The 8,180-nt window shown below is 47.9% G+C and overlaps 1 long non-coding RNA gene across 1 annotated transcript; it reads left to right on the forward strand.

The window, feature by feature from the left end:
• The first annotated feature begins 253 nt into the window (after positions 1-253).
• On the forward strand, positions 254-6,914 carry LOC147353159 (uncharacterized). The gene is made up of 3 exons (XR_015145440.1): positions 254-715; positions 4,393-4,566; positions 6,390-6,914. It is a non-coding gene; the product is annotated as an uncharacterized LOC147353159 (long non-coding RNA).
• The last annotated feature ends 1,266 nt before the right edge of the window (positions 6,915-8,180 follow it).

Genomic DNA, 8,180 nt, shown 5'->3' on the forward strand with positions numbered 1-8,180 from the left:
AGGCTATGGTTTTTCCAGTGGTCATGTATGGATGTGAGAGTTGGACTATAAAGAAAGTGTTAAGTAGGCAGAATAGGGAAAAGGAGTCCAAAATGGAGGTGGCTAAAAGACAAGGAAGGTCCGAGGACCAGAGTGAAGACTTCAGGCAGAACAAACAGAACAAACAGCACTCCTGGCTAAGCCCAATTTGCATAGGGCAGGCCCAGGTGGAGGAAAAAAACATACAAAAGGAGGAGCCAAAGCGTTTTCTCTCGGACTCTCTCTCCCGCGTGCGTGCGCTCTTTTCTTTCTCTCTCTCTCTCTCTCTCACCCTCTCTCTCTCCTGCTATCTTCTAAATAAAATGGAGCTGTAACACTGATTTGCCTAAGAGCTGTAACATGGTTTGTCCAAGACCCGAGAGCTGTGATGTGCCGAGGGCTTTAATGTCCGTTGCTCCAAATCTTTGTTGTGACGAAACAAAGAACCGAGGAACATACACTCGCGTGACATCTATGGTGCCGTGACTTGGATATAACCTGGCTGAAACAACCTCTGCATGGAAGAGGCCAAGCACAGCAGGAGCCCAACTCAGCGAAGCTCCCGCGCTAGAAGCGGAAGGTGAAGAAACTCAGCGCAGGGGAAGGCCCATCGTGCTGGAAACCGGGACAACGAAAACCGAACTCAGCACAAAGCTCACGCGGCCCAGTCTCAGATTCCAGAAGACCTCCAGTTAAGGTAAGAGGTCCTCGCTCCTATGGCTGGAGGGACCTTTACAATCTCTCTTTCTTGTTTCCTCAAACCTCCCGCGAACAGGCGGGCAGCAGGGGCACAACTGAGGGACTCTGGAGAGGCTACTCCTCAGCATGTCCCAAAGGCGCTATCTGCTGAGCCCCAGTAGCTGTTACCCAAGCTGGTGGGGGTTCTTCTGTCCTTTCTCTTCTCTGTGCCAAAGATCAGACCAATGAAACTGTGAGCACCGGTCAGATATTTAGCAAATTTTCCGGCGGGCTATGAAGGGGATTCCTTGGCATGTTTTTCCCACTGCTTTTTCCTCTTGTTCTTCAGCTCTCTCCCGGGACTCAAGCCCAGCCAAAACTAATGAAACTCAGGCTCTGATGTCTCATTGCAAAAATTCATTGAGAGACAAAGCGATAAGAGGTAGATTTGTTAGGATCCAGACAGAAGTCACCCTTCGGGGTATGAACCATTGCCGAGGGCAAGGGCTTCGGCCATGGTATTAGGCCTGGCTAGATTTTGTGAGGGAATGGAATTCATATGCTAATGAGTGAGAGGATAATCCCAGCCATTGGGGAACCACCCATCCTCCCTCTTTTACCTTGTGCCTTGGAGCTGTCCTGCCACCTCTGGGTGTGTCTGTTGGCTTATAGATTGGGGATTAAGGTTCACTTGAAGTTGACTTGTCATCTTGGACCCAATTGATTTTAATTGGTTTACATTATACCCTTGTGCTATGTCATTCTTTCAAAGGTTGTGCTCTGCCCCCTTCCCTCCTGTTTTGTGCTCTTTTCCTAAGCCCCATCCAGACCCACAAGGTTGCCTCTACAATCTTCTGAAGAGACAATCAGAAAATAGTTGGCCTTGGGAGGGAAATACTCTATAATATCCAACCCCTAATCCTACCCAATACTGGTCACATTGGAGATCTTGGGGACGCCCAAACTCCAGTCCCGGGGGTCCCAGGAGGTCATCACGCCTTGACTTGCCTAGGGATCGGTCTTCGAGAGGTTGTCACGCCTCAACCTGTTTGGGGATCCTCTAGTCCCAGGGGTCCCAGGAGGTCGTCACGCCTCGACCTGCCCAGGGACCCAATCCTCAGGAGGCTGTCACACCTCGACCTGCCCGGGGATTCGATCTCTAGGAGGCTGTCACGCCTCAGCCTGCCTGGGGATCTGCACCCTGACCCAGGGACGCCTGGCTCTCAGGTTGCAACAGTTCTGGGTAGGATAAGCTTCAGAAAGACTCACCCCTAAGGAAGTCCACCCATGGAAACATAAAGAAGCCTATTACTTGTGGGACTGTGCCCAGTCTCAGCAATAACTCAGGAGCCCAATGAGAACCCCATTGCCTTTCTGGAGAGGCTAAAAGAGGCGCTCCAAAAGTTTACCAACCTGGACTTAGACTCTTACGAGGGACGGGTGATTTTAAAGGACAAATTCCTGTCCCAATGTGCATCAGATATCAGAATTAAGTTACAGCAGCTACAACAGCAGGACCCTGCTGCCTCTTTAGATGAGATGGTCCAGACAGCCACCAATACCTTTTATAACAGAACAGGAGAAGGAGGCCAAGGCCCAGGAGAAGGAGAGAAAGAAAGAGACAAGGCATGCCCAGATGCTGGCTGCCCTCCAGAGAAGCCCTATGGCAAACCCCAAGTCCTTGAGGGACAAGGCACGAGACAGATGCCTGATCTGTAGACAGGCGGGGTATTGGGCCAAAGAGTGTCCAAACCGTGACAAGTCTCCTAGAACAGCTTGCCACAAATGCCATCAACTGGGACATCGGGCGACACTCTGCCCCCGGGACCCAAGAGCCTCAAGGTCAAGTGCCAAGCCTACCCTCACGGTGGTTCAAGAGGACTGAAGCGGCCCGCTCCAGCCAGCCCGCCTGTCACAGATAACCATCACGGGGCTGGAGCCAAGGGTGCAACTGGATGTGGCAGGTAGGTCTGAGAATTTCTTGATTGACACAGGGGCTACCTACTCTGTCTTGATCTCCTACTCCAGAGCCTTCTCCTCCAAAACCTGTACCATTTTGGGTGCTACACGAAAAGCAACTACTAAAAGATTCACCCGAGCACTTCTTTGTTGCTGGGATGGACAAATACTTTCCCACCAGTTTCTGGTGGTCCCTGAGTGTCCTACCCCCTTATTGGGAAGAGATATACTCACTAAACTGGGGACCACCCTTGTGATGGGAAGTTTTTCAGCCCCTAGAGCTCTACAGCTCCTGGTTACTACTGAAGAACCCATTACACCTTCAATAGAGAGGGACCAAAAACTATGGGAAGACAAAACCAACCCCCAGGTGCTGGACGAGCCCACCGAGCTGAACCGGTCATCATTGTCCTCCGAGATCCCACTTGATTTCCTAATTGGAAACAATATCCTCTCAAAAGAGAGGCTTGGGAGGGACTACAGCCTTTAATAAATAAATTCCTTGCTTGCGGGCTATTGGTCCCCACCAGTTCGCCATGTAACACCCCAATCCTCTCAGTAAAGAAAAAAGACGGAACCTGGCGAATGGTTCAAGATCTCCAGATCATAAATGAAAATGTAGTCCCCCTCCATCCCACAGTACCCAATCCCTATGTAATCTTGGGAGAAATCCCACCCAGTGCCAAGTGGTTTACAGTCTTGGATCTCAAAGATGCATTTTTTTGCATACCACTGACTAAAGAATCCCAATACCTTTTTGCCTTTGAGTGGGAGGCCCCAGGAGAAAAAAACCAACAGATGACTTGGACAGTATTACTTCAGGGGTTCAGAGATAGCCCCCACCTGTTTGGACAGGCCCTTAGCCGGGATCTCCTAGATCTGGACCTGGGACCTAATGAGAAAATATTACAATACGTAGATGATCTACTAATCTGCTCTCCAGATGAGAAAAGTGCCCAACAACATGCAATTCAGGTTCTAAACTTCTTGGCAGAAAGGGGATATAAAGTCTCCCGTGCTAAGGCACAGATGGTCGAGACAAAGGTCACTTACCTGGGAGTTCAGATTACACACGGGTCCAGGAGGCTGTCCTTTGATCGGGTACAAGAAATCCTCCAGTTGCCCTCCCCCACGACTTGAAAACAATTGTGAGCTTTCCTGGGACTAACTGGTTATTGTAGAATCTGGATACCCAACTATGGTCTAATTGCCCGGCCCTTATATGAAAGCTTATAGGGACGAGATGATTCAATCCCACTGATGTGGGGAACTCCTCAAAAGGAGGCAGAGGCTACACTAAAACAGGCCTTAACTCAGGCACCTGCCTTGAGGTTGCCAGACCCAGAAAAAGCATTCCAACTTTATGTCAATGAAAGAGAGGGAATAGCCTTGGGAGTGTTAACTCAAAGGTTGGGATCTGAGCCCCAGCCTGTAGCTTACTTATCCAAGAGGCTCGATCCAACTTCCCGAGGTTGGCCCCCCTGCATTCGAAATATTGCAGCATAGAAGATGCTTTAAAACTCTCCTTTGGGGGCAAACTAACTATTTTTACCAGCCACCAAGTAAAACAACTCCTAAATGGGAGAGGCCATTTATGGATGTCTGATCAAAGAATCCTCAGATATCAAGTAATGCTGATGGAAAATCCAGGCCTCACTATATCCCCTTGTGAGGTTCTTAACCCAGCCACCCTCCTCCCTACCCCTGAGGGCTCTCTCCCCTTTCACTCTTGTCTAGAAACCTTGGACCACTGGACAAAACCCCGAGAGGGATTGTCAGAAGATCCTCTGACCAGTCCTGAGGAAATCTGGTACACTGATGGAAGCAGCTTTGTCTTGGATGGAAAAAGAAGAGCTGGGTATGCAGTAGTCTCCAATTTTGAGACCATAGAGGCTAAGCCTCTGCAACCAGGTACTTCAGCCCAATTAGCTGAGCTCATAGCCCTGACTCGAGCTTTAGAGCTGGGAAAAGGAAAAAAAATAGCCATTTACACTGACTCCAAGTATGCCTTTCTGGTGCTACATGCACATGCGGCTGTTTGGAAAGAAAGGGACCCCTTGACCACCCGAGGGTCCCCAATCAAATATGGTGGTCAGATTCTTCGACTCTTGGAGGCAGTCCATCTGCCCACTGAGGTTTCAGTCTCCCATTGTAAAGGACACCAAAAAGGGAACACAGAAGTGGCACGAGGGAACCAAGCATCTGATCAGGCAGCTAGGAGAGCAGCATTACAGAACCATGACCTAATAGGGATTGCCACCTTAGTTCCACAGACTATTTGCCAGAAACTCCTTCATATACTGAAAGTGAGACTCTTAAAGCTAAGAGCGAGGGCTTTCAAGAAGATCATTTGGGGTGGTTCCAAAAGGAGGGACTCCTTTTTCTGCCTGGAAACCTCCAATGGAAGTTGGATAACTCCTTACATGCCACTACTCATTTAGGAGAAAAGGCCCTCCAAATACTACTAGAAAGGTCCTTCAGAGGAACAGGCCTCCAAACAACTATAAGACAGGTGGTCTCCTTTTGTCTCACTTGCCAATTAAACAACTCCCAAGGAGCTCAAAGACCCCAGCTGGCCCAGCCCATCCAACGATGTGGGGCCTACCCAGGAGAGGACTGGCAGATGGACTTCACCCAGATGCCAGTTTCTCAAGGGTATAAGTACCTATTAGTTATGATAGATACATTCACAGGATGGATTGAAGGCTTTCCCACCCGGACTGAGAAGGCTGAGGAGGTGGTAAAAAAAAAAAAAACTGCTCCATGAAATCATTCCAAGATTTGGTCTGCCCAGGTCATTACAAAGTGACAATGGGACATCATTTACTTCTAAGGTCACCCAAGGAGTCTCGAAAGCATTGGGCATTACTTATTATCTCCATTGTGCCTGGAGGTCTCAATCTTCAGGAAAAGTAGAAAGAGCCAATCAATTCTTAAAATCAGCGATAAAAAAGATAACCCAGGAGACCTCCCTGGGATGGAAGGAGGCTTTACCAATAGCTCTCCTCCGCACCTGCATTGCCCCTAAGGAACAGGTTGGTCTTAGTCCTTATGAGATGCTACATGGGAGACCTTTTGTTTATGTCAATGACCTCTTCCTAGATCCAGAGGTTCAGACCCTCCAGTCTTATACCATGACCATTGGGCAATTCCAACAGGATATACGCTTGTGGGGTATGAACCAGGACCCAAAAGATTCTAAAGAGTCACCACTATATGCTCCAGGAACTCAAGTCCTAATTAAAGTCTGGAAAGATGGGTCCCCAAAGGCTCAACTCCAGCCCACATGGAAGGGCCCCTACCCTGTAATACTTTCTACCCCCACAGCAGTCAAGGTACCAGGACATGACTCCTGGATTCACTACTCATGAGTCAAGCCATGGAAGAAAACAGAAGAGGACACTCAATACACCTGTGAGCCCCTGGGAGATCTCAGATACCTATTCAGAACTACCAATGAGTGCCATTCTAATGAACACCCCCAAAATCTGGTTTCTGGGGATAAGATTTCTCAGGATAACTCTAAGGAGCCAACAGAGCTTGACAGAGACTGTACTCCAAAACAGACAGGAGACAGATCTTCTGATCCCTAAACAAGGAGTGACTTGAGCTATCCTGGCGATGTGAATTTAAAATTGACCAATGTCCCTACTAGTCCTTGTTATGCTATATTGATGATGCTTATGATTATTCCATGTACTGTCAATTGTCTGACCTGTTTTGTCTCTGCCCAGGTCAACCAGCTACAACATGCAGTGCCAGTTCAACAAAGATATAAAACTACAGCTGACCACGGAAAATATCACACAGCCTTGGACACCGCTATAAGGACTCTGAGGATTGAGACTAGCAAGAGGGGGAGGCCCAATACCCCTCACTGCCCCAGTTCAGCAGGAAGTAGCCAGAAAGACCTCAACGCCCCTATTCCCAAAGAATTGGGCCTCCCATCTCTTGAGGGGGGAATGTTAGGTAGTCAGAATAGGGAAAAGGAGTCCAAAATGGCGGTGGCTAAAAGACAAGGAAGGTCCGAGGACCAGAGTGAAGACTTCAGGCGGAACAAACAGAACAAACAGCACTCCTGGCTAAGCCCAATTTGCATAGGGCAGGCCCAGGTGGAGGAAAAAAACATATAAAAGGAGGAGCCAAAGAGCTTTCTCTCGGACTCTATCTCCCACGTGCGTGTGCTCTTTTCTTTCTCTCTCTCTCTCTCTCACCCTCTCTCCTGCTATCTTCTAAATAAAATGGAGCTGTAACACTGATTTGCCTAAGAGCTGTAACACGGTTTGTCCAAGACCCAAGAGCTGTGATGCGCCGAGGGCTTTAATGTCCGTTGCTCCAAATCTTTGCTGTGACGAGACAAAGAACTGAGGAACATACACTCGTGTGACAGAAAGCTAATTGCTGAAGAATTGATGCTTTTGAACTGTGGTTTTGGAGAAGACTCTTGAGAGTCCCTTGGACTGCAAGGAGATCCAACCAGTCCATCTTAAAGGAAATCAGTCCTGAACATTCATTGGAAGGACTGATTTTGAAGCTGAAACTCTAATACTTTGGCCACCTGATGCGAAGAACTGACTCATTTGAAAAGACCCTGATACTGGGAAAGATTGAAGGCAGAAGGAGTAGGGAATGACGGAGGATGAGATGGTAGAATAGCATCACCAATTCAATGGACATGAGTTTGAGTAAACTCCAGGAGTTGGTGATGGACAGGGAGACCTGGTGTGCTGCAGTCCGTGGGGTTGCAAAGAGTTGGACATGACTGAGCAACTGAACTGAACACAGAAGCCACGTTTTTGGCCTCATGTTCTTCACCGTGAGTGTGCTTTCCAGTTCACTGCATCCCTCTCAGCCCTTCCTTTTCCACTTGACCTGCTTCACGCATTCACTCATCCTTTGTGGTCTTTTTGTGGCCTCTAACTCCTTGTTCATTTGTTTTAATATTTTGAGGGCTGTGGATCTTTTTGAGGATCAGTGGAAACTCTAAAATGACTCACATATCACACATAAGATAAAATGTTATATATGATTTCAGGATACTTAGAACTGCCCTGGATCCATCCAGGGATGAGCCCCCTTCTTGAGATGCACGGACCCCTTTACCTCAGTTATATTGAAGATATTTTGGCACACTGGAGTTGGAGGATTCTTTGCAATCTTCTGCTTCTCTGGAGTGGAGAAATCTCTGTCAGAGCTATCCACATGTAACTGTGCACGTATTTGTCATATACAAGGTCAAGTGCCCATATCCTCAAAACAAAGGGTTGTCCTAGCACACACAGAACATGATTAAGGGGAGTTGGCATGACTATCTGAGGGAGTATCCCTAAGGTCTTTGACAGTTTTCCACAGGAATCTGAAAAGAGATTGTCTTTGACCAGATTCTGGATAAAACCTAGACATAGGCATTGCTATTGAGCTGTTTCTTATCCTCATAGAAAAATGCATTTATTGAGAGAAAAGCCTCTTCCTGAGAGAAAAGGGGAAGAGGGTTCTTCCAAGAGGCTTAGAAGTGACTTTGCTCA

Source organism: Bos grunniens, chromosome 18 (genome assembly GCF_055505025.1).
Source record: "Bos grunniens cultivar Pamir isolate PY7600 chromosome 18, Bosgru_T2T1.0, whole genome shotgun sequence".
NCBI classification, from domain to species: Eukaryota; Metazoa; Chordata; class Mammalia; order Artiodactyla; family Bovidae; genus Bos; species Bos grunniens.